Below are 25,152 nucleotides of genomic sequence, written 5' to 3'. Positions count from 1 at the left end.
TACCAAACTGCCTGGTTCCAAATACATCTAAAACATCCGAGAGAGAGCGGAGGGCCCTCACCAGGAGGGAAGGTCGCTGTGGCTGGTCCCAGAGAGGCTGAGCAATGGGGAGCTCTCTAGGGAGGACATTATCAAGTTTCTGCAGAACCATGGCTCTGTTTCATTTCTTGCAGAACACAAGTTACTAGGAAACATTTAAAAAATGTGGCCAAGGGAGGTAACAAAAATCCTAGCATCCGCCTATAACCGTATCTCTGCAGATGGGCATTGCAGAGGTACGTACGGTAAGTAAAGTAGAAGGTATCAGACCAGGTAGAAAACAAGAAGCTTGATGTCAAAAGAAGCGAGAGTCGGAGGAGATTCTGGATGGGGCTTCAGCAAAACATACAAACATCTGTTCTTAGAAGTGGGGATACAGGGGCGCCTGGGTGGCTCAGTCGGTTAAACGTCCAACTTCGGCTCAGGTCATGATCTCGCGGTTTGTGAGTTCGAGCCCTGCGTAGGGCTCTGTGCAGACAGCTCAGAGCCTGGAGCCTGCTTCGGATTCTGTGTGTCTCTCTCTGACCCTCCCCCACTGTGCTCTGTCTCTCTCTATCAAAAATAAATAAATGTAAAAAGAAAAATTAAAAAAAAAGTGGGGATACAGCCAACTTTCCCCAAAAGGAAGTTGTTCATCCTTGTAATCCAGGGTACTCACTGCAGGTGGAGACCATTTTTTGATACTCCTAGAAAAACCACCTCACAGAACGCGATAAATGCTGGAAATTGAAAGTTTACACGTTAGAGTAAGCAAAGGGATCAGAGAATGGGACAAAGTGCTCTTGACAATAAATATGCAGGAAAAACTCTGCTGGAGAGTGACCCGGAACAGGCTCGTAGAAAGAAAAGACAGTGTAACGCCCAAATTCTACCGAATGCAAAATTCCTTTTGGAAATGGAGTTACTGCATAGTGATTGAAATAGCAATCAGGAACAATTCAATGAACTTGGAGCCCTTTATGTACTTGAAGAAACACCTGTGATTTGCTTCCCGGGAACAGCCAAAAGTGTAATTCTTTAAGCAGTTAAAGTTTGCTTCTTAACTTTTGATAAATGTGATCTGATCCCAAACTCAAGAAGAGTATCTTATTATGCCGCTCTATAAAATAATGAATAGAGAGAAGTTCATCTCTTTTGTCTTCTAGTTAACTTAAAAAAGTTATGGTTAACTTTCAACTACTAATATTTAATATTTCTAGTTAATGTTTGTAAGTTTTTTAACTTTAAGACAGACCTTTAACTATCAATAATACTACCAATGCAAATGTAAACTGCATGCTTGAATGCAAAGCAGTTAATTAATTCTAATGGTATTGCACATTAATCTTGGCTTCAACGCAGTCTAAAACTTGCCTAAGCCCTGTTGGTTGCTGGGGAGTCTTTGATTCTTGTGTGTGTGTCTAATTTACTAATGAACTTGGTGTCATTTAGGGCTGAAGCAAGCACATCTGAACGGGTCTGGCTGCTCTGGGCAGCTGGGGAAGGGCACCCACAGTGTTCTGAACAGAGTTGGAAGAACACCAGCGCTGAGATGAGTCAGAGCCTCTCAAAGTGTGTGGTGAGTCACAATCAATGCCCCCCACCCTACCCCAGCTGTAACCAAAAAAAAAAAAAAAAAAAAAAAAGTTGGGGGGGTAGTTCTAAAAGGGAAGCAATTAAAGGACACACCACAAATCTCCTCCCTCTTATCCTTTGCACCCTGAGTGTGCCTTCCTAAGAAGGCACAGACCAGAGACCATAGTCTAAGTGCTGGCCAGAAGGAGAGCCAACAAAGCTAACTCTGATTCTAACCGTAGCATGACAGACCATAAGAAAGGGGACAGACGGGCCAGCACTTGCCACTGGGGTGTGATCCCCAGCAATGAATCTTGGAGAATCTGTAAGTGGTCCCAGGATCCAGGGAGATGTATCAGGGAGTGTGTGAGCCCTGCATCTCAGACAGTTGGGTTAAGTTTAACTCCTTCTGTCATTTATGCTTGTGATATTGGGGCAAGTCACTTAAAAACTCTGAACCATATTTCCCTTATCTGAAGGTAGTAATATTCTTTCCCATTAGGTGGTTGGTTTGGTGATGGGGGGTGGGAGAAGGGACTGCAGGTTGCTAAGCAGGATTTCATGGTATTGCTCAGTTCAACACTGAGCCTAAAATGAAGGAGGTACTCCATAAAGTAAACGCTGAATGACTAAGTAATCCTGCCCCTGGATCATCTGGGTGGTGCTGTGCTTGATACCCGGTGGATATGTTTTCCAGGACACAATTTCTTTAGACCCTCCCGCATTCCCCAGAGATCAGGAACTGTCTGTCTGTCTGTCTTCTAACCTGGGAATTGTGTATGTTCTATGAGGAAACATTACATAGAAAAGCTACAAGTTTAAGTGTCTAAAGGATCAAAAAGCTTGGTCCGGTGACCTATAGATGCGTACAACCTTCAAAAAAATGGCTCTCCCCTGCCAATAGGCTACCACTGAAAATTAATATCTTAAATTTTTTTTTAATTTTTTATTTTTTATTTTGAAGAGTATAGGAAAGGGGCAGAAGGAGAGAGAGAGAGAAAGAGAGAGAGAGAGAGAAAATCTTAACTTAAGCAGGCTTCGCATTCATTGTGGAGCCTGACACAGGCTCAAGTCCATGACCCTGGAATCATGACCTGAGCTGAAATCATCAAGATCCGGAAGCTCAACTGCTCAACTGACTGAACTACCCAGGTACCCCTTGAAAATTAACATCTTAATGATGGCGAGAAAGCTAGAGGCTTTGTTAGTGCTCACTTTGGAGAAATACCTTTCAGCATTTTACTGAAGCCTTCTTCTCTGAAAGGCTTTGTTTTGGGTCCACCCAACAAAAAGAATTGCAGATAAGGCACAGAAGCCCTATCTAAAACCTCCAATCTAATAGAAGGAAATGACTGTGCAGAAGTCTGGAGTACAGAGGCAGGCTGCCGTAGGAAAAGCCTGAAGACAGAGTCGTGAGACAGTCTTGCTAATTTTTGTAATTCTCACATGGCCTATTGTTCCGTCATGCAAAAAAAAATAATGCTAATGCTAATGAGGTAATAGTAATCACGTAATCACAAACATCCCGAGTACTTATTCCATGTCAAACAATGTGCTGAGAGCCTCGTGTATCTATAGGTTGCTTCCTTTAATGTTTACAACTCTACTAGGTAGCTTCCGTTATTGAAGCAGATTACGGATAAGGGAATTAAAGCAAAGATTTTTCTCTAGGAGATGCTAAAGACATTCATTTGCTTGTTCATCTGAATTTCAGCACCTTATAAAAATTTAGGAAACAAAAATGGAAGAAAAATTGTGTTTTGCTTCTAGATGCTACTAGAAAGGGGAACGAAGAAAACTAACATGACTTGAGTAGTGATTATGTGTCAAGCACCTTCACATGTGTGATTTCATGTGCGCTTCATTTGACAGGTGAAGAAACGGAAGGTTAGAGAGGAAGGGAAGTTCAGGTAGAGCCCAAATATGCCTGACTCCAAAGTCCACGTTCCTCCCATTCTATCAGTGAGATTCTGGCTCTGCCACTAGCTAGCTATCAAAGTCACTTACATTTTCCAAACCTTAATGGTAAAATGCAGATAAAATGTCTGCCCATATAACCCTTAGGACATTCTGAGAAATCATGTGAAATAATTGGAGTGGTATAAAAAATGAAACAGGCACAGATCCCAACAGCAAATAATCCAAATTCAAATACAAGAGATATAAACATAACTTCTTTTTGTAAGTTAGGTGTCAAGACACCTGGCTGGCTCTGTTGGAAGAGCATGCAACTTTTTTTTAATGTTTATTTATTTTTGAGAGAGAGAGAGAGAGAGAGAGAGAGAGCACGAGCATGAGTGGGGGGGGGGGGTGCACACAGAGAGAGGGAGACAAAGAATCTGAAGCAGGCTCCAGGTTTTGAGCCGGCAGCACAGAGCCCAGCGTGGAGCTTGAACTCATGAACCAGGAGATCATGATCTGAGTTGAAGCGAGAGAGAGAGAGAGCGAGAGAGCGCGTGCAAGCATGAGTGGGGGGGGTGGTGCACACAGAGAGAGGGAGACAAAGAATCTGAAGCAGGCTCCAGGTTCTGAGCCGGCAGCACAGAGCCCAACGTGGAGCTTGAACTCGTGAACCACGAGATCATGATCTGAGTTGAAGCTAGATGCTTAACCAACTGAGCCACCCAGGCACCCCACCATGCAACTCTTGATCTCAGGGTTGTGAGTTCAAGCCCCACAGTGGGTGTAGAGATTACTTAAAAATAAAATCTTTAAAAAAACGTGAGGTGTCATCATACCTGTCTGAGAAAAACGTTGGGAGCACAGAAAAGAGTTATTTGTGTTGTTTGGGTGAGCCATGGAAGAATCCATCTAAAAGGTAACATTTGAGCTAAACCTTTAGGATAAGGAGGATTTCATTAGGTTAAAAAAAAAAAAAAGAAGTAGAGGGAGGATATTATAAGGAGAAATGACAGAGGCAAAGGCATGGAGGCATGAAAGAATGTGATGTATCTAGGACACTGTGAGCTGTAGAGAATGGCCAGAATACCAGGTGCTCTGGGATTAACAGATGATGAGCCTAGAATGATTGGACCAGACTCAGAAGGCCTTGAATGCCACGTTAAGACCTTTGGACTTAATTCTGTAGACAAGTGGGAGCCACCAAGGGTGACTACCCAAAGAATCCACAAGGACAAAGAGTCTGAGCAGGGCCTTTTGCCATCCTGTTCTTGTGATGATCACAAAGTCCCATGTTCAGAACATCACAGTCTGTTGCCATGGAAATAGTAATGGGCCTCACTATGGGAATAAATTATCCTCATCATTATACCTTTCTTCCAAGGAACTCAAAGTGTTTGTTGTATGTGTTTTCTTTTTCTTTTCTTTTCTTTTCTTCTCTTTTCTTTTCTTTTCTTTCTAACAGAAGCACCAGATGGTGGTTAAGGGAAGGAAGAAAGCCTAAAGACTGTTGAATTAAAGGAGATTTCAAAGGAATGGAAGGAAAAACACAAGTTGAATTTTGAAAGGTTTAATCAAAACAGATGGCAGAATATCTCAGCCTGAGGGAAGGGGAAAATTGTCTCAGAACCCATCTGAAGTGGGAGCTTCTTCACCCTTGCTTCCTGGGTCCCTGTCTGCTGCCTCTCTGCAGGCTGACAGTTCAAGCTGGATAATGAGGAAGGAGAGGCGCATGCCTGTGTGTGTGTGTGTGTGTGTGTGTGTGTGCGTGCACACTCACACGTGTGTGAGTGTAGGAGATAACATATATGCCAGACACAAGAATTAACGTTGTTGAAATGCTTTTTAAAGTAAGTTGCTATAAATACTGATTTATTGTGCATGTGATCTTTATTTTCAGACAAAACAATTTGTTTTAAATAATCAACAGAAAGTTTTACGATCTTTACAAAATTGTAAAGGGGTATAAAGAAACTATTGTTTTTGTGTACACACTTTCCTATATCATCCTAACCTATTTTAATTCAGTCTTTGAATAGAATACTCCTATGAGGTGGGTAGGCATTGCTATTCTTTTTTTTTTTTTTTTTAATTTGAGAGAGAGAGAGTAGGGGAGAGGGACGGAGGAGGAGGAGGAGGAGGAGGAGGAGGAGGAGGAGGAGGGAGAATCCCAAGCAGGCTCCATGCTGGGGCTTGATGCCACAACTCTGGGATCATAACCTAAGCCAAAATCAACCGACTGAGCCACCCATGTGGCTTATTCCTTGTTATAAAGGAAGACAAGGCCCACAGGGCTTGTAAATATTACCCAGGCTATTTGTAAGTGGCAGAGCCTAGTCTGGAGTCTGGTTAGCTCAAGCATTTTCCGAAGTTCCAAAAGAGTTCTGGCACTGCCACTATAAACCTGAGAAAAACTGGGCAAGTTACTCTTCCTTTCTGGGCCTCAGTTTCCTATGTATGATCAGAGGAAAAGCTGTGTCCACTCCAGCACTCTTTAGAAGCACGAACAAGAAGTATGAAGAATGAAGAAGAGTGAAGAGCACTATGCGTATTTTCTGATGGTCTGTGCTCATCATTTGAGCTCTCTGGGTCCCTGTCTTGCCAGGTTGCCTGAGTTATTTTGAAGGGACCAAGTGTGTTCTGAGGATTGAAATACTTATTTCAAAACAAAAAAAATTATAGGGGTGCCTGGGTGACTCAGTTGCTTAAACATCCAGCTCTTGACTTCAGGCTGGGTCACGATCTCACAGTTTGTGGGTTTGAGGCCCACATTGGGCTCCTTGCTGATGGTGCGGAGCCCGCTTGGGATTCTCTCTCCCTCTCTCTTCCCCTACCTGACTTGTTCTCTCTTTCCCTCTCAAAAAATAAATAAATAGACTAAAACAACAATAACAACATATAAAATGCAAAAGGCGGGGAGAAGCTAGGGCATTGGGGTACATGTAGTGGTTACATTTACACAACACATGTATTTAATGAGTGTCTACTATGTGCCAGGCACTGGCTCATTGAAGGATGTACTACAATGAACAAAACAGAGTCTGTCCATATTAGATAAAGTGTTAGTCCACAAAATCTATAAAGAACTTACCAAATTCTACACCCTAAAAACAAATAATCCAATGAAGAAGTGGGCAGAAGACATGAATAGACACTTTTCCAAAGAAGACATCCAGATGGCCAACAGACACATGAAAAGATGCTCAACACCACTCATCATCAGGGAAATACAAATCAAAACCACATTGAGACACCACCTCACACCGGTCGGAGTGGCTAAAATTAACAACTCAGGAAACAACAGATGTTGGTGAGGATGTGGAGAAAGGGGAACCCTGTTGCACTGTTGGTGGGAATGCAAACTGGTGAGGCCACTCTGGAAAACAGTATGGAGGTTCCTCAAAAAATTAAGAATAGAACTACCCTACGACCCAGCAATTGCACTACTGGGTATTTATCTAAAGGATACAAAAATGCTGATTTGAAGGGGCACATGCACCCCAATGCTTACTGCAGCACTATCAACAATAGCCAAATTATGGAAAGAGCCCAAATGTCCATCAACTAATGAATGGATAAAGAAGATGTGGTTTATATATACAATGGAATACTACTTGGCAATGAGAAAGAATAAAATTCTGTCATTTGCAACAGCGTGGATGGAACTGGAGGGTATTATGTTAAGTGAAATAAGTCAGTCAGAGAAAGACAGACATGTTTTCACTCATATGTGGAACTTGAGAAACTTAACAGAACATGGGGGAAGGGAAAGAAAAAAATAGTTGCAAACAGAGAGGGAGGCAAACCATAGGAGACTCTTAAATACAGAGAAGAAACTGAGGGTTGATGGGGGTGGAGGGGGCAGGGAGAATGGGTGATGGGCATTGAGGAGGGCAGTTGTTGGAATGAGCACTGGGCGTTGTATGTAAGTGATGAATTACAGGAATCTACTCCCAAAGCCAAGAGCACGCTGTATATACTATATGTTAGCTAACTTGACAATAAATTATATATATAAACAAAAACAAAAACAAAACCAACCAGGGTCTGTCTGGCTATCCTAGAGGGCCTAGAAAAAGAGCAGTCATGCAAGAATTTCCACCTGGAAGCTGCATTTAAAATGAGCCATGGGGTGCCTGGGTGGCTCAGTCGGTTAAGCGTCTGACTTTGGCTCAGGTCATGATCTTGTGGTTTGCGAGTTTGAGCCCCACATTGGGCTCTCTGCTGTCAGCACAGAGCCTGGAGCCTGCTTCAGATTCGGTGTCTCCCCCTCTCTCTGCCTCTCCCCCATTCGCACTCTCTCTCTTTCTCAAAAATAAATAAACATTAAAAAAATAAACAAAATGAGCCATAATCCTACGTGAAAGATTACTTCCTGAATTTGTATCTTGTACCTTCTTCAAGGAGGGAAGGAAAGTTACATCACTTTTAACCTGCCCTAACAGTGAAGCATGTGTCCCCACTCCCTGTGCATCCTTACCGCATATAATGCTTCTCAGCTTCCTGAATGTTTCTGAGGTTTAGATATGAACCACACATTAGACGGATCGAGGCGAAAAGCCTTGCATTTGAATGCTTTATCATTCTGCCTTTTATGGACTGCATTACTTCATGGAATGTACTAGTGGTTGATAACTCAACTGGCTGCACGTTGTGGTTTTGCTGTGAGCAGGGAAAGGGAAGAGGTGGGGGAGGAAGAAGGAGTACACAGAAGCCCAGCCCAGGGATGTGCTGGCTCCTTAGCTTCAGGATGATCTTGAGTCCTTCTGAGCTGTCAATATTTTCCATTAAAGACTATACCTTTTGGTCTCTAATACATTCTCTCTCGACGTACTTTTTTTTTCTGCTGCCCCACTCTGACCACCTGATGCAGTTCTGTGCACAAATCTTACTGAAGCTTAAGCACATTGGCAAGTGTTTCTTACCCAAGGCCTTTAGGTATGGGGCCGGTGGAGCCAGGGAAGTGCATCCCGAATGGGTTATAAATGCCAGGGGGGTTAGGAGAAAATTGGAAGAGCCTGTAACCAAACAGGGCTTGGAAAAACCTGGAAAGGCAGCAATGAGGAGCAGCGGCTGGGAGCAGAGAAGTGGAAGGGTCTGGGTGGGGGTGGGGTGGGATTTGGGAGACAGAAGCCATTAGAGAGATCTCAGGCATTTTCATGGCCACGGCAGGTTCATTTTAAGGCAAGGATGGAAGGACATAGGACATGGGCCTTGGCCTTGGAAAGGATTTTGGATTTTATTCTAGGAGTTATTGGATTGGATGTTAGGTATGATTGAGAAGGAAGAATCAAGGAGTCAAGTGATGGTACCATTTATGGAGGTGAAGACTTTTAGACAAGAACCAGGATCCTCGACTCTGAAAAAGTCATTTCATTTTGCTTTTGTTAAGTTTGAGTTGTGTTTGGATGCAGGAGCCTGAAACCGAGGAGAGTTTTGGGTTGAACAGTGAATTTGAGAGATGTCAATATATAGACACTTAGTACGTATTCAGATGTAATCATCTAGGGAGAGAGTGTAAAAGTAATCTTCTCTGCATTTTCAAAGAAGAGAGAACTCAGGGTAGGGGGAGATTAAGTACCACGTCAGACAGACCCATACAGACACCAGTAATCGGTGGAACCGAGATTCAAACCAAGGTCCGTAATGGGTGCAAAGAATAGTTAGTTATTTTTGTTGCTGTATTTGTGGCTATTTTTTCTTGCTGAGGTTAAGGCTTGGCTCTATTACATTTATGTAAAACCAGCTTAGCACCCTAAATAGCCCTGTAAAAATCCTCTGCAATGATAGTCCAGTGCCCTGGGAAACCCCCAGGCTCTGCCTCCCACCTGTCATTGTAAACCACTTGCCTTGTCCTGGGATCTCAATTCCTGTTCCTTTGCCCAGCACCTGGTTATTTCTGTCTCTTAGCCCAGATCCTTTGGCCTGGCACTTCAGTGGGACTCTCTGGCATGTTTCCAGCTTTGCCCATGCTTGCTATCTTTCCCTTGACTCCATCAGTTAGAGCCCACGGGCCAGTCCTTCCTCATCTCTGAGCCTAGTCCTGGATCCCAGATCCCTGCAGCAAGTAGGGTTCCCTGGTATTTGCATGTCTTAAAAGGAAACCTTAGGCAATTTCCTGTCTCTGTACCTTAATATATATTCTTTCCATTAAAGGCATCTTGGATATATTCTTCTTACTCCTATCTTATTTTTCCAGACTTGGGCTAATCAAGTAAGATACGATCTTCATTTCTTTATCTTGGATCTTCTGAGCCTTCTGTTTTGCTTTTCTCTTCCATCTGTCCCTTATGACTTTTATACCTTTAAAAAAAACCTACTTTACCTTCTTCTTCTTGTTTCCAGATATCTTTGTTTTTCTTGAAGACCTTTTATCATTTCACGCCTGTGTATTGCTCTCTCCCACACTACATCTGATTATTGCTAGCTTCAATATTAAAATAAAATAGTTTAAACTTCATTGATACCTTTTGGCGTTGACCAGTTCTAGCTCTTGCTCTGAGATGTCTTCTTACAATCACAAATATTGTTTGGGGGACAGCCAGGTATCTAATCATGCATTTCCTTCATTGCTAATATAGGGTGACCTTCAGGTGGACTTCACCTATTGGTTATCTATGGTCAACATTCATTCAGATTGTCCAGTAGCCATGCTGGCAGCCGTTTAATATTTTAAAGATCACCCTGGCTAAAATACTGATATTTCTAGAATAGAGACATACTGAAAATGCCACCTGTTAACTTTAATCAGCCTGAGAACTCATTGATACTAAATGTCAGTTTATAAGACTCTTGGTGGCCCACTGATCTCCAAGTTCTTCCTGGAAATAGTGTGATGAAATGAACACAGTAACATCCCAAAGAGATTTATAGGGCTTCCTTGCTCTGATTGCTGTTGCTATGACTACCCAAGAATCTGGATTTCCCTTGCCCTTGTCCAGGGATTCTCAACCAGGGCACCTTTGACCCTTGGGGCAATAGAAGAATCTCCAGTTGCAGGGGGGGAGGATTGCTTGGAAAAACACATTCAATATTAGAATATACTTTTATATTTGAAAAACAGATGTAGTCTTTTCACTATTCAGACTAAAGAAAGTAAAAATGAGCATGTGCAGAAAATAAAATAATCTCAATGGGGCAGCCAGGGAGAGGGCAGTGTTTTTCTAATTTTTGTTGTTGTTGTGACCCATAACAAAACAAGAAATACATTCTACATCTTAATTTAGTACACATGTGTGTATGTGTGAATAATTAAAACAAAAAATTTTAAACAGTTCTTATTCTTTTAAAAAATAAATTGCTGGTCAGGAGCAACTGCATTGATTACATGATCCATAGTTTGAAAACATTTCCTTCAGGTGATAGTGTTAGAATCTTTTGTGTTTTTTTTTCAATATATGAAATTTATTGTCAAATTGGTTTCCATACAACACCCAGTGCTCATCCCAACAGGTGCCCTCCTCAATGCCCATCACCCACCTTCCTCTCCCTCCCACCCCCCATCAACCCTCAGTTTGTTCTCAGTTTTTAAGGGTCTCTTATGCTTTGGCTCTCTCCCACTCTAACCTCTTTTTTTTTTTTCCTTCCCCTCTCCCATGGGTTTCTGTTAAGTTTCTCAGGATCCACGTAAGAGTGAATACATATGGTATCTGTCTTTCTCTGTATGGCTTATTTCACTTAGCATAACACTCTCCAGTTCCATCCCCGTTGCTACAAAGGGCCATATTTCATTCTTTCTCATTGCCACGTAGTACTCCATTGTGTATATAAGCCACAATTTCTTTATCCATTCATCAGTTGATGGACATTTGGGCTTTTTCCACAATTTGGCTATTGTTGAGAGTGCTGCTATAAACATTGGGGTACAAGTGCCCCTCTGCATCAGTATTCCTGTATCCCTTGGGTAAATTCCTAGCAGAGCTATTGCTGAGTCATAGGGTAGGTCTATTTTTAATTTTTTGAGGAACCTCCACACTGTTTTCCAGAGTGGCTGCACCAGTTTGCATTCCCACCAACAGTGCAAGAGGGTTCCCGTTTCTCCACATCCTCACCAGCATCTATAGTCTCCTGATTTGTTCATTTTGGCCACTCTGACTGGCATGAGGTGATATCTGAGTGTGGTTTTGATTTGTATTTCCCTGATGAGGAGTGACGTTGAGCATCTTTTCATGTGCCTGTTGGCCATCCGGATGTCTTCTTTAGAGAAGTGTCTATCCATGTTTTCTGCCCATTTCTTCACTGGGTTGTTTTTCTGGTGTGGAGTTTGGTGAGCTCTTTATAGATTTTGGATACTAGCCCTTTGTCCGATATGTCATTTGCAAATATCTTTTCCCATTCCGTTGGTTGCCTTTTAGTTTTGTTGGTTGTTTCCTTTGCTGTGCAGAAGATTTTTATCTTCATAAGGTCCCAGTAGTTCATTTTTTCTTTTAATTCCCTTGCCTTTGGGGATGTGTCAAGTAAGAAATTGCTACGGCTGAGGTCAGAGAGGTCTTTTCGTGCTTTCTCCTCTAGATAGTGTTAGAATCTTGGGTGAAGGTGCACTTTTTAAGCTTATTTTGTTTAAAAAGGCATTTTTTTTTTTTTAGAAGTTGACCAGGTCCTTCAGATTACAGACTTAACTTCCCTCTTTCCTTCCCTTCCTTTCTCTTCTCTTCTCTTCTCTTCCTTTCCCTTCCCTTCCCTTCCCTTTCCTTCCCTTCCCTTCCCTTCCCTTGTCCTGTCTTCTCTTCCCTTCTCTTCTCTTCTCTTCTCTTCTCTTCTCTTCTCTTCTCTTCTCTTCTCTTCCCTTCCCTTCCCTTCCCTTCCCTTCCCTTCCCTTCCCTTGTCCTGTCTTGTCTTGTCTTGTCTTGTCTTGTCTTCTCTTGTCTTGTCTTCTCTTGTCTTCCCTTCTCTTGTCTTCCCTTCCTTTCCCTTCCCTCCCCTCCCCTCCCCTCCCCTCCCCTCCCCTCCCCTCCCCTCCCCTCCCCTCCCCTTCCCTTCTCTCTTCTCCTCTCCTCTCCTTTCCCCTCCTCTCCTCTTCAGGGTCTCTGTTACATTTCTTTTATCTTAACTTACACAGGAAATGTGTGAGTGCAAAACTAGTGTGCTAAGGAGTGTGGAAATCCTAGATTATATAACACACGAAGCTGGTAAATTGTAGGTACATGGTTTCATGATTTAAACTTAAACTTATCTGACAATCTACTAAGAGCTTGCTTAATAAATTGATTATGAATAAATATATCGTTCATTCATTCATTCATTCACTTTATCTCGTGATGTTAGTTCTACCAGGTAATGTGTGCCCCTCAGTCTCAATGAAAGCCCAGTTCTTAGCTCACCCAGCTTACAGGGAAGCATGGTCTGATTTCCCTACATACTTAAAGTCTCACTGTCCCACACAGGATGTGTCACACTCCACTCAGCTCCCACACAGGATGTGTCACATTCCACTCAGCCTCTTGATATCCTCCCTCACCAGCATCTCCTGGCTACTCTCTTGCTGGGCTTCCTCTTAATCTACTGTTTAACTTAACCTTTTTCTAAGAGTGACTTTCTGAGCGTTTCTTCTATTTCCTGATCATCCAGCTCCTCTATTGCTTTCACCTTTCCCTTCCCCAGAAGGCACGAGCCCAGAGCAGGTGTGTCACCTACCTCGTCTATCAGACAACTGTGCAAGCGTAGTTTCTTAAATCCAATCTGATATTCTTTTTCCTGGTATAAATTAGTAAGATTCGTTTTAACATTTCAAGCTGGTGGGAGGAGGAGAGGACTACTTTATGGCCTCTGAATAAGAACAACTGCCCAGTCTGCCTATTCTAATTACTGGGGGCCAGTGGTGGTGGTGGGGGGGGGATGTGTGTGGAGGGGGATGGAGCACAATGCAGTGTTAAGAGCATAGATTTTGGAGTCGGGCACCTGGATCGATGCTCTGCCACTCCCTAGTGGCTTATGACTTTTCTGTCTCTTTTGGCCTTTGGTGGTAATCTTACTGCCTACTTCACAGAGACATGGTGAGAATAGAAAGAAAAAAAGGTGGGTAACACAGCACCTGGAGCCTAGTAAGTGCTCAGTAAGTGGAAGCTATTATCAGCTATTATCTCTTGGAAATGTACACTATGGTAAGGATGTCCACACACTCAAATCGAAATGGGAAGGCCTTTTTCCTTGCATGAATGAGGTACATCTTGTTGGCTTGTGGCTTCTCTGCTTCTCTCTGCACATCTATTTTCCTCTGTCTACTGATAGCTCAGTCTGCTTTTTTGTTGTTCCTTGCCTCTTCAATGTTAGTTGGCGATTTCAGCTACCACTGCTGTGTTTTTTAGTGCAAAGATCCAGGAGAGGGAACTAGGCTTGCCTAGTTCACCTTTTTGTCCCAGAGCGTAAGGGTAGGATGGCCCTGAGTCTGGGGCTCACTTCATTAGTCATGCACTGTGTGACTACTTTTGGAAGGAGAAGTGGTTGGTGTCTCCTGGGACTTACTCAAGAGGACACACTTGGGAGAGACGGTGGAAAATGTCTTGTCTCTAGTTGAACTTCTGGTTCAGCATACATCCTTATTTTGATCTAAAGAGTCCTAGAGGACAACAACAAAGGTCTACCAAGGTGACAAATGGTGCAATTAACCAGTCCATCACTTAAATAATGGGAGTGACCATTTGCTTTATGAAGAGAACTCTGCTTTTCATTAGGAACCCTCATGGGATTCATTCAAATTGTAGTTGCTTTTTTATGCACATACAATATACTTTATTTTACAGAGGGTGATCACCTATAGGTTTTTCTTAGGAAAAGTAAGTTTCCTGTTGTCACCACCACTTTTTACACAATACTCAGCCTAGCTCATTAATTTGCATTCTTAGATATATACAAATCTTTTTTTCACTAGTTTATATATTATTGTATCCAATTGACAAACATTCTTCACTCAGCATCTCTTTTTACTTCCCCCTTTATTCTTTCTTTTTTATTTTTCCATTTTGTAATTTATTTTGGAGAGAGAAAGTGTGTGTGTGTGCACATGCACTTGAGCAGGGTGGGGAAAAAGAAGGAGAGAATCCTAAGCAGTCTCCATGCTCAGTGCAGAGGCTGATAGGGGTTCAGTCCCACAACCCTGGGATCATGACCTGAGTTGAAATCAAGAGTTGGATGCTCAACCGACTGAGACATCCCGATGCCCCTCCCCACTCTTTCTTTCTTTCTTTCTTTCTTTCTTTCTTTCTTTCCTTCCTTCCTTCCTTCCTTCCTACTTACTCTTATGCCATTTTCGTTCTCATTTCAGTCTTATTTGTTTTTGCTGTTTTCTGTATATTTCACATTGGTGGACATTCAAGGACATTGATGAAAGAGCCTCCAACCAAGGGTTTCTAGTGCTGCAGCAGCCACATCCAGGCTTCCATAGCACAGGAATACCAGTACGTTAATCCTCACATGTCTTGTGTGTACTTCGATACCATGCAAGTGATTATAAATCCTAGTTCTACAGTTGAGTCTACACTCCAAAATTGTTATCAATAAACTGGAAGACTTGACACTTTATAGAAACATGTTCTTATCAGATATAATGGCCCTGACTCATTAACTCCTTAGTTCATCCCCCCCAACCCCCACCCAATGGCTGCTATTTGGCTCTCTTCTGGATATTGTGCCAACATCTTAGCACATTTAAAATTAAATTTAGCGGCGCCTGGGTAGCTCAGTTGCTTGAGCATCTGACTCTTGATGTTGACCCAGATTGTGGTCTTGTGGGTCATGAGATCGAGTCTCACAATGGACTCCATGCTGAGCCTGCATGGAGCCTGCTTGGGATTCTCTCTCTCCCTCTCTCTCTGCCCCTCCCCTGCTTGTTCTCCCTTTCTCTTTCTCTCTCTCTCTCTCTCTCTCTCTCTCTCTTTCAGAATAAATAAATAAACATTAAGATTGAATTTATTGTATTCTCCCTCAAACTCTATCCCTTTCTAGCTTCTCTGCAGGCAACAATGAGAACGATGATGGTGAACTGTACTGTGTCCACTTGTCCAGGATATTGTCACTTGTGCTGCTCTTTCTCCAAAATCGCCATATTTGTGCCTCACAAAACTGCTATGAGGCTGGTAGAGACCCTTTACAAATGAGGAGACAGCACAAGAGGGGATAAGTAATTTGTCCAAAGTGACAGAGGCAGGTCTTCTGACTGTTGGTTCTGTGCTGTAAGCTCAGGAGCACAACGCAGCACCTCAAGCTCTGACCTCAGGGTTGTTTCTGTTCCTTTCAGTCAGTGTGTCCCGCACGGAACACATCCCAAAGCTTTCCTGCTTTCTCATCTGCAGTGTCCCACACTTGCCATTGTCAAACTAGTTAGACCACTACCTCCCAGTGTGGGCCCTCATCTGCTCACTCCTCGGTCCCTGGGAACACCTCTCCTTTTCTGTTCTTCCCTTCTGCTCTACTCCAGCCTGAAGACATTTGTTGAGACATGAGTTTATTTTACATACTGTCTCTCTTTCACAACTTCTTCCCTTTTTGCCATGTCATTTTGAGGTCTAATTCTGGCTTCCTAGCAGGACCGAAATGCGGGTCTCGTATACAACAGCTGTTAGGACAGTAGCACCTCATTAGTAATTCCCACAGCCATTTGGATAGTAAATATCTGTGGCTAATTGGAAAAAAATCATATGTGTAAATATGCTGTTCTCATGATATCCCTCCCTCCTAGCCTACATCAGCCTCCTGTTTCCTATTTTAGAAAATTCAAAATAGGCCCTATATCCAAGACTGCCTGTTAACTGTGAATTTGCTGACCTTGCCCTAGGTACCAAAGCAATGCAGCACTGAAACTGTCTGTGCCAGCCTTCAAAGATGCATGTAGCCAGGGCCTCCCTTCAGGGGGCAGGTGATGGAACCATCAGTTTCAGTGATGCCAGAAATTTCCCAAGGAATAGGAAGAGAACTGACACTTATTCTGCACCTCCTTGATGCCAACACCAAGTATGGTATTGTATCTACTTTATCTCGTTGAATCCCAACATCAACCCTACAAAGCAGATAGAGATGGGGGTGGGGAAGGTCCCCGTGTGGCCACCCAACCTAAATTCAGAGACAGTAGTTTAAGGATAGGATCTGGAAATCTGGTGGGAAGGGACCCAGGTGCTTGAAGAATTAAGGAGGGCCTGAGAAATAGCTCCTTCTACGGAGAATGGGGCATATTCGGGTAGAAGTGGGAGGGGTGTCATGAGTATTGTCAACTGCCTGTCACTAACATCATCTGCTGACTCTGCTGTGGGGGTTCTGCCTTAATCCTCCTGAGACTGCACAAAAGAGCAGAAACAAACAAAGCCATTTCACTTGAAAGCTATTGAGGCAGAATGTTATGACCTGAGGCACGCTTGCTGGGCAGCTCAGGTGGCAGAGTGCAGCCCACGGGACTCTGGAGAGACTAGACACAGAGAGCACACAGTGACCTGGAGCATGAAGGCATAGGGCACCTGCAGCCTCAGCCTAGGCCTTGGCCAGTGGGCAATAGACTTTACCCCTGACATCAGAGCTGGGTAACAGGGACATGGTCAACTCACTCCATGGGCTGCTTGGATGACTATAGCTCTTTAAGAATGTCATGAGACAGCCACTGGCTCCATGTCACATGCCCCCTCCCCACTCCCAGAGCCATTTGGGAGGAAGTCAAAGAGGCCTATTCCACAACTGCTACTTTTGCTGGCACATTTTCATCACTCTCCGTTCCCACACCTGGCTGGGATGGCCCGGGAAGCAGGCCACAAACCTATCTTCCTCTCCATTACACAGATGAGAAACTGAGGCTTGAGGAATTCACGTCACTTGCCTAAATTAATACAATTAGAAAGTGGCAGCACTTGGATTAGAAGTTAGGCCTTTTTCATTTTGAAGCCCATGCTCTTCCCACTTTCTTGTTCATTCAACAAGCACGTATTGAGTGCCTACCGTGTATCAGGCACAGGAGGCAACAGGAAATAAATATAAGATTCTGCCCAAATGAACCCCACACCCAGTGGCAGGGGTTGGTAACTGTTCACCAAAATTCATGAGCTCTCCTTCTTCCCGGACTCATAGCTGGGCTATATTTCCCATCTTACTTTGCAGTTAGGTCTCCGGCTTGCTGAATGTGAGTGGAAATGATGAGTGACACTTCCAGGCCTGGCCCATAAAAACCTCCCTCACATGTTTCTCTACCACCCTTGGAAGCCATGTGTGGAAAATGGCAGAGCTGCCTCCGCTGATGAGGAACATATGATTTGGCCTGTTACATGAACAAGAAATCAATTTATATTGTGCTTGAAACATTATACATTTAGGAATTTGTTTTGTTGCAGCACTGGCTGTATCTTAATTGAAACATACTCCCACACGAATACTGCCTGGAATGGTTTTCCTTGTACCAAAAAAAATGACAGATCAACTTTCCTCCTTTTTAAACGAAACTGCTTTCTGGAGACAACTCTGAAAATCTAGTGGTGTTCTATGGAGAACGATCACCTGTTGGCTGAATGGGCAACACCAGAGACTCACGAGAAAAAGCTTGCCTTGGTCCAGTGCTGCCCATACGAGGGACAATTCTTCCTAAGTATGGCTCTGTATTAGCCATCCCACTTTGCAAAAAGACCTGATGCTAAATCCTCCAAACTGGCTTCTATCAGTTATAATAAAGGTGATATCGTAACCTCTCTCTGCCCCCCTTTTGTTTTACTTTCGGTTTGTTCAGATCTCAGGTTGCGAAGATGGCCACTTCTTATTGAACCCCTTCCGAGACCTTGAAGATTATAATAATCTTTGGACAAACCAGCGGTCAAGGGTTGATTAATTATATTACGGTGATTGTGCCAATAATCCTCACAATTGAAACAAGTGGTAAACTATGATTATGTTTTGGTTCTAGTATAATTTTTTTCCTGAAGTGAATAAATGCCCTATTTTTGCTTTAAATATTTTTAGTTTTCTACGAAGTGATCATTATTTTTTCCAACTGCTAGGATTTCTCTGTCAAAGATTTTTAAACAGTACAGTAAAATCCTAACCATAAATGAAAAGTTGATAAATTATAAAACATTAAAATTAAGAATGTATGTTCATCAAATGGCATGATTAGAAGAATAAAAAGGAAAAGCACAGAATGGCAGAAGATATTTGTGATACATGTATCCAAAAAGGGACTTATGTCTGGAATCTATAAAGAATCCCAATAGATCAATAAAAGAGAGCACAATAAAAAAAAATGGGCAAAAGATTTCAATAGCACTCCACAATAGAGGATTTCAACTAGCTCTAGACCTATGAAAAGGTAATCGACTTCATTAGTCATCAGGAAAATATACACTAACACCACAGTGAGGTCCTACACATCTACCAGAATGGTTAAAATTAAGAAGGCAGATAATCCATGTGATGTCTAAAATGCGGAGCAACAGTAACTCTTACGTGTTGTTGTTGGAAATATAAATCTGTGCAACCATTTTGGATAACTATATGTACTACCTATTAACGCTAACCTGACTCTGTGAATGAGAAACTCCACTCCTTGATATATACCCAACGGAAACGAGTATATATACTCACAAAAGACGTGGACAAGAATGTTCCTAGCAGCACTGTTTGTAATAGTTAAAAAGAGGAAGCAAATGTCCATCAGTAGTAGAATGGATAAACAGTGATGTACTATACAGCAATGAGAATGAACAAATTATGACTATTTGCAGCATCGTGGATGAATCTCGTAAAAGGCAACATGGAATGAGAGAAAACGGATACAAAAGAGCACATGATATACGACTCAATTTACATAAAGCTCAAAATCAGGCAAAACTCAGGGTGACTGGCTGGCTTAGTTGGTAGAGCATGCAATTCTTGATCTCAGGGTTAAGAGTTCGAATGTAGTGCTTACAGAAAACAAAAATGAAAACACAACAGGCAAAACTCATTGGTGAAGATAGAGGTTAGTTTAGTGGTTACCATTGTTGGGAGGAAGAGGGCTTGAGGGAAACCTTCTGGGGTGCTGGTTATATTCTATTTCACAGTCTGGATTCTGATTACACATTGTTCACTTTATCAAAATTCTTTGAGCTAAGCACTTATGATGTGTGTACTTCCCTACATGTGTGTTATTCTGTAATGAAAAAATTTTAAACCTGCCAGATCATGTAGACATCCTGAACAAACGCTGAAGATTCTAAGAAATGAGATACTTCTGCGTAGAAAAGCTCTGCAGTTCATGAATTCACCATTTTCGGTAGGAGTTGGTCTCTGGAATGACAAATGGAAATCCCAGTGTGTAGACTTCTCAGGGGTGGAAGGGCGCCCAAGCAGCATCTTGTCCAGTCACCTGTATACACTCCTGTAAAGGTGAATATTGAAGTAGGGGTGCCCAGAGGGGATATCAGTTATTTTTTGTCTGCCTAGAGTCCCTTTCTGGGGGGGCTGCCCCTACTCGACCTATCTAATAAGTTGTTTTGATGGGTTCAGTAACAGCATTCTGCCATCTACCCCCAACATAGAGGTTGATGTTTGCTCTTTGCTTGGCCAACAACACTTTTCCATCCCAGGAACTTGCACTTTGAATCAAGACATCTGGATGTAGAAAGGTAGTGAAGCTGCATTATCTGAAGGCAGACCCATAGAAAGACAGTTCACAAGATCCTTCTACCAAGGTCCCTGAAGCTGCTTTGCTTCTGGCCTCCACAGACCAGATAATCCAACAGATCTTTTTATTCTCTGAACCTTATATCCTTCTAATCAATTAATTTTTGCCTAGGTAACAAGAATCTATTTCCATTACTTTCAACCAAAGAATTGATAGAGCATCAGATCCCCAAGCTGCAAGGTTTAGAAACTCATGGACTATTAGTTCACCCAGGAGTTATTAGGCTGCACAGAAAGAATTCACATTGGCCAAATTCACAGGAATCTGATATCTAAACCATGATATTAATTTATTACTTTATTCTGGGAGCTGTTCTTAGTTGAGGGACAAAAACAATAATTTTATACAGAGCATTCATTTCATACTTAACATTTATTGGGTAAGCACTGCCTGTTAGGCATTATGGCGAGCAAACAAAAGTGAAAGTGGGGGTTTTCAAAAAGATTTTCACAACCTTTGAACTACGTCTTGATGTGCTACCGTTTCTCACTCTACTTCTACAGTGCTGTATTCTTGATTTTTCTAAAATACCATTTATTTGGCCTCTGGTTAACTACCTTCCATGATGACCCTTCGTCATCTACATACTTTCCAGAATGTTTCCATCCTCCTCCTGCCAGCCCTCATCCCGAGACAAGGCTTCCATAAAGCTCTTGTGTTATACTCTGGGACCTCAGGTCGTTCCTCCAGGGGCTGCTTCCCAACCTTCACATCAGTCTGGTTACCTCATAACTAGTTCTGTCTCTCTGATTCGTTTATCTGGATCCAACCATGCCCCAGTTTGTAATTCTATATGCCAATCTTTCCTTACATCTTACCCTACCTCAGATCCCAGACCAGGGGGGCATGAGGTCTCCTCATTCAAGAAAGGCGTTAGGATAAGGATCAGGTCCAACTGGCATTCAAAACTCTCCAACGTGTAGTGTATTTTCTTTACGTGAACATGCCACTCTAGCTGGAACAATTATTTACTCTCTTGTCAATAGAAAATGCAGCATTTCCAACTCTCTGCTTCTGCTTGCGTTGGTCTCTGTCCCAGGAATGCCCCCACTCTCTCCCCTTCCTGTCTGAATCCCAGTCATTAAGCCCTCCATCAAGGCTCCTACAGATCCCTCAGTGTTTGACCTTCCCGGGTACCTCCTGCTTTGCTGGTCACTTTGCCATGCCTGCCTTATCTCTACTACCCATTCTCAAGCGTTTTGAAGGCAGAGACTGTACCATCGACTTTTTTACGAACTAAATTTGAAGATGTGTGCTGAGGTCCTACTCTGTGAAGGGGACTTCGCTGGGCATTGGGGACATACAAAGAAACATAAGACTTAGGTCCTGCATTCAAATAGTTACAGTTCAGTTGAGGACACTTAGTCACTGTAGCCCATATGACTTGCAATAACGATCTGTTTGTATTAGTTTGTGGTGTTGCCAGAACAAGATACCACAGACTGGGGGGCTTGAACAACAGAGATGTATTTTCTCACCAGTTCTGGAGGCTGGAAATCCAAGCACAAGGTATCAACAGGCTTGGTTTCTTCTGAAGCCTCTCTTCTTGGCTTGTAGGTGGTCGCTTTCTTGTTGTGTACTCACGTGGTTTTTCCTCTGTGTGTGTGTGCGCATCCCTGGTATCTCTTCGTGTGTGCAAGTTTCCTCTTCTTATAAGGACACCAGTAAGATTGGATTGGGGCCTCATTTTAGCTTAATATCCCTTTAAAGGCCCTTTCTCCAAATTCAGCCACATTCTGAGGTAGGAGGTGGTTAGGATTTCGACATACAAATTTTAGGCGGGTCACAAATTAGCACTTAACTCTGTGGAATGATTGGTTCATTGTAATCCTGTGGAATAAGTTCTACCCTTTATAATAGGCTGTGGCAATTACCTGTGAGTTGTTGGCTAACACATTTCCTGGATTTTGGGAGGCGTGTCAGGTATATTTCCTTTGGTTTCACAGTACAAAATATAATGTAAGACACAGAGAAGACCTTCTTTCCTTAAGTAATGAATAAAAGTGTATGATACCTGTATTTGGTTTTCCACATTAAAATTAGAGGTGGAGTCTTACATGACCCACAGGAAATTTGGGGGATTGTAATCCCATAGTAGTACTCTCAGTCTTCTATGTCTTGGAAATTGGTTTTCTACCGTTTGTCCTCCATGTCATAAAATTTGAGTCTTTTTTTGTGGTTAAGTCTTGTCAAGAAGTTGGTCTGTTAGATATATGACCAGGGTGGACGGTGGGTAGATTTTGGGAATCACTGCAGGCTAGTGAAGGTCATAGGCATATCGATTAGCTAAGGGCAGGTCTTGTACAGGCTCAAGAGTATGATGAGTCGAGGAAGGCAGAGAATAAAGCAAGTAGCCAGGGTCAGGGTTTGCTGAAGTCTGGGAGGCAAGGCTGAAAAAACAGTGAGTCCTGTTGTGCTGGAGAGCAGAACTGGACGGAGAAGCATCAGGCTCAGAACTGGTGGGGAAGACGTTGCTCTGAAAGCACACAACGTTGCGGTGCACACTCTTTCTTCCATCCAGCAAAATAGCCTTTTTCAAACAGCACTGTTGTTCTCTGAGCCTCAGTATAAGCCACTTCCATGCACAGGTCCTGATCATCAGTATGCACGGGTGCAGCCACGTGGGTTGCTTAGGCCTGGTCAGTTGGCTTCTGTGCCATACTGGTTGTTGAATATTTTGAATATCACCCGTGTGCATATGTAAAATTTCTTTATCTTTTTTGGTAAAATTTCTGTCAAGGGCACTAGCTACTCTGCTATTCAGGGTCCTCATACAGAGATTAACATGATACATTTCACTTGGCATTCAGAACTCAAGATGATAAATAACTTTATGCTGTAGTGTACGGTTCCAATTAACATCAGCACTGAAGTCACCAGAACTGTCAGTTTCTCTATATGGCAGTGACTACTGACAATTCATCTTGGTTTCCTGGATGTCATCCAGTACATTGACCAGAGAGGCCAGAGCAGGCATCTGTGTTATATTTTAACCTTCTTCTTGCCTCCTTTTTTTTTCTTCCTTTCTTTGGACCTAAACTTTTGCTATTGAACACATAAGTGCAGCATTGGGAGGTTCCCTTGTCATTCATTCACTCAGTGATTCCTCCAACAAATATTATAGAGTTCCTACTATGTGCCAGGTACTAGACGCAATGGTGAGCAAAATGTGATATGGTTCTTGTCCTTGTGAAATTTAGAGTCAGATGGTTAATGGCACAATAAGCCAGGAAGTCGTGTTCCTACTTACGGCTTTCATCTCATCCCAGTCCACTTCCCTTAAAATGTGCTTGGTCAATTATATTCCTTTTTTGCAACAATAGTCTTTTCCAATGAATTATCTTCCCCTCTGCCCATCACCATGTCATATCTCCCTTCTACTGAAATGATAATCCTCCCTCTTGTCTTCATTTAAGTTCTTGATTACCATCTTCTCTCCCATCAAGAGACATCACAGGCAAGTTAGCCTTGACCTCCCACTGCCCACTCACTTCTTAGCCACTTGTAATCCTGCTTTCAGCCCAACTTCTTTGGGTGGCTCTTTGTGCTACCTCTGTTTGGTCAACTGAGCGTTCGTCTTCCTTTCCATGCTAACAGCCAGCAGCAGATAAGACCCTTCAAACCTTGTCCCTGAAAACCTTCCCCTGACGCACCCCAGCACAAATGCTTCCTTCAGGAAGTAACTAACTAGCTGTTTGGCCTTGGACAAGTCACTTAAGTTCTCCAGATCTCAGTTTCCTTATCTGTAATATGAGCAAGTTGTGCCGAGATCTCTTCCTGCCTTAGAATTTTGTGGGTGTAGGAAATTAGATGAAGAAAGAGCCAGGGGAAAGAGTGTCCCCAATGTCTCCTGACCCTAGGGGTGACAGGAAAGTGAGGAGATAGTGAACTCTCTGATAGCTCATGGAGAAAGGGTAGTTGGGGAGGGGAGTCAAGGAGATGCTGGAGGGCAGCAATGAGGCTGGGCAATGGGGAAGAGCAGAAGGGCAAAACAAATTCTTTTGTGGAATCATAGCTATAATATTCATGGAACAAGAAGCTGTGTGCAGGCTTTGATCTTGTAGACCCAGGATAAGCAGAACTTGAAGAACATCCTCGACACATACTAGCTCCGTGAGCAGAAATACGTCCTTGACACATACCAGCTCCGTGAATGGAAATATATACATCTCCCTTCCCAAAATGAAGATAAACAGTACCTACTATTGTGGTTAGTTGAATACACGAAACTTCCCTGCTAGAAGGTGAGTGCTTTGAGGACAGGGAGCCTCTCTTTTCAGTCTTTATAGATTCCCAGCTACCGTAGGAGGTATAGTTTGTTAAATTGGACTAAGGAATATTCTTAGATTTTATTCAGCTTCCTACTGAAGGGAAATTCTGAGAGTGACTCAGAATGATTAACACATTAGATTATTTTAGCACTGATGTTTGCACTTTATATATTCTACTTATATGAAATCTTTCCTCATTTATTGTTGATTCATTTGTTATCTATTTCTTCTACTATGTAAGCCTTTGAGGACAAAAATTGTTCCCCCTGCGTCCCCAACACTTAGAATTATGCTTGGCACATGGTGGGCTCTTAATAAATAAGTATTGGATGATGGTATGAATGAGTCTCTGGATAGGATTTCTACTTACAGTTCTTGTATTTGGAAACTTTGGGCCTGGCAGCTTGCCTTCAGAAGGACTGAGGAGGTAGAGCTAGCAACTTCCCCTTCTCTGCTTTCTCATGCAGAGGAAACTCTGCCCAAGTGGCAGAGTCTGGGCAGCCATGGAAGGTGGGAGGGAAAAAGGAATGTATCCACCCCGTCAAGCCAAGACAGTGGGACTCGAATCTGTCTGCAGCCCAGTGATGAGTGGGAGTATGGGAAGGCTTGGCCAGCCCCACATGGTTGTCTAGGGGCTCCACAGGGAGGATCCCTTCAGCAGGTCCTGCCTAGGGACTCTTTTGCAGGGCATGAATGGGTACCACTATGAGCTCTCACCCACACATCAGCAACTGGTAGGCCCCATCTTCATGGGAAAATCCAGTC

The 25,152-nt window shown here is 42.8% G+C and overlaps 1 long non-coding RNA gene across 1 annotated transcript; it reads left to right on the top strand.

The window, feature by feature from the left end:
* Window positions 1-1,476: 1,476 nt before the first annotated feature.
* LOC122237068 lies at window positions 1,477-17,639 on the top strand. The gene is made up of 3 exons (XR_006215275.1): window positions 1,477-1,597; window positions 16,262-16,442; window positions 17,566-17,639. It is a non-coding gene; the product is annotated as an uncharacterized LOC122237068 (long non-coding RNA).
* The last annotated feature ends 7,513 nt before the right edge of the window (window positions 17,640-25,152 follow it).

The sequence above is a fragment of the Panthera tigris genome, chromosome A3 (assembly GCF_018350195.1).
Source record: "Panthera tigris isolate Pti1 chromosome A3, P.tigris_Pti1_mat1.1, whole genome shotgun sequence".
NCBI classification, from domain to species: domain Eukaryota; kingdom Metazoa; phylum Chordata; class Mammalia; order Carnivora; family Felidae; genus Panthera; species Panthera tigris.
The sequence above is the reverse complement of the archived record's forward strand: the minus strand, read 5'-3'. Positions and strand labels throughout refer to the sequence as shown.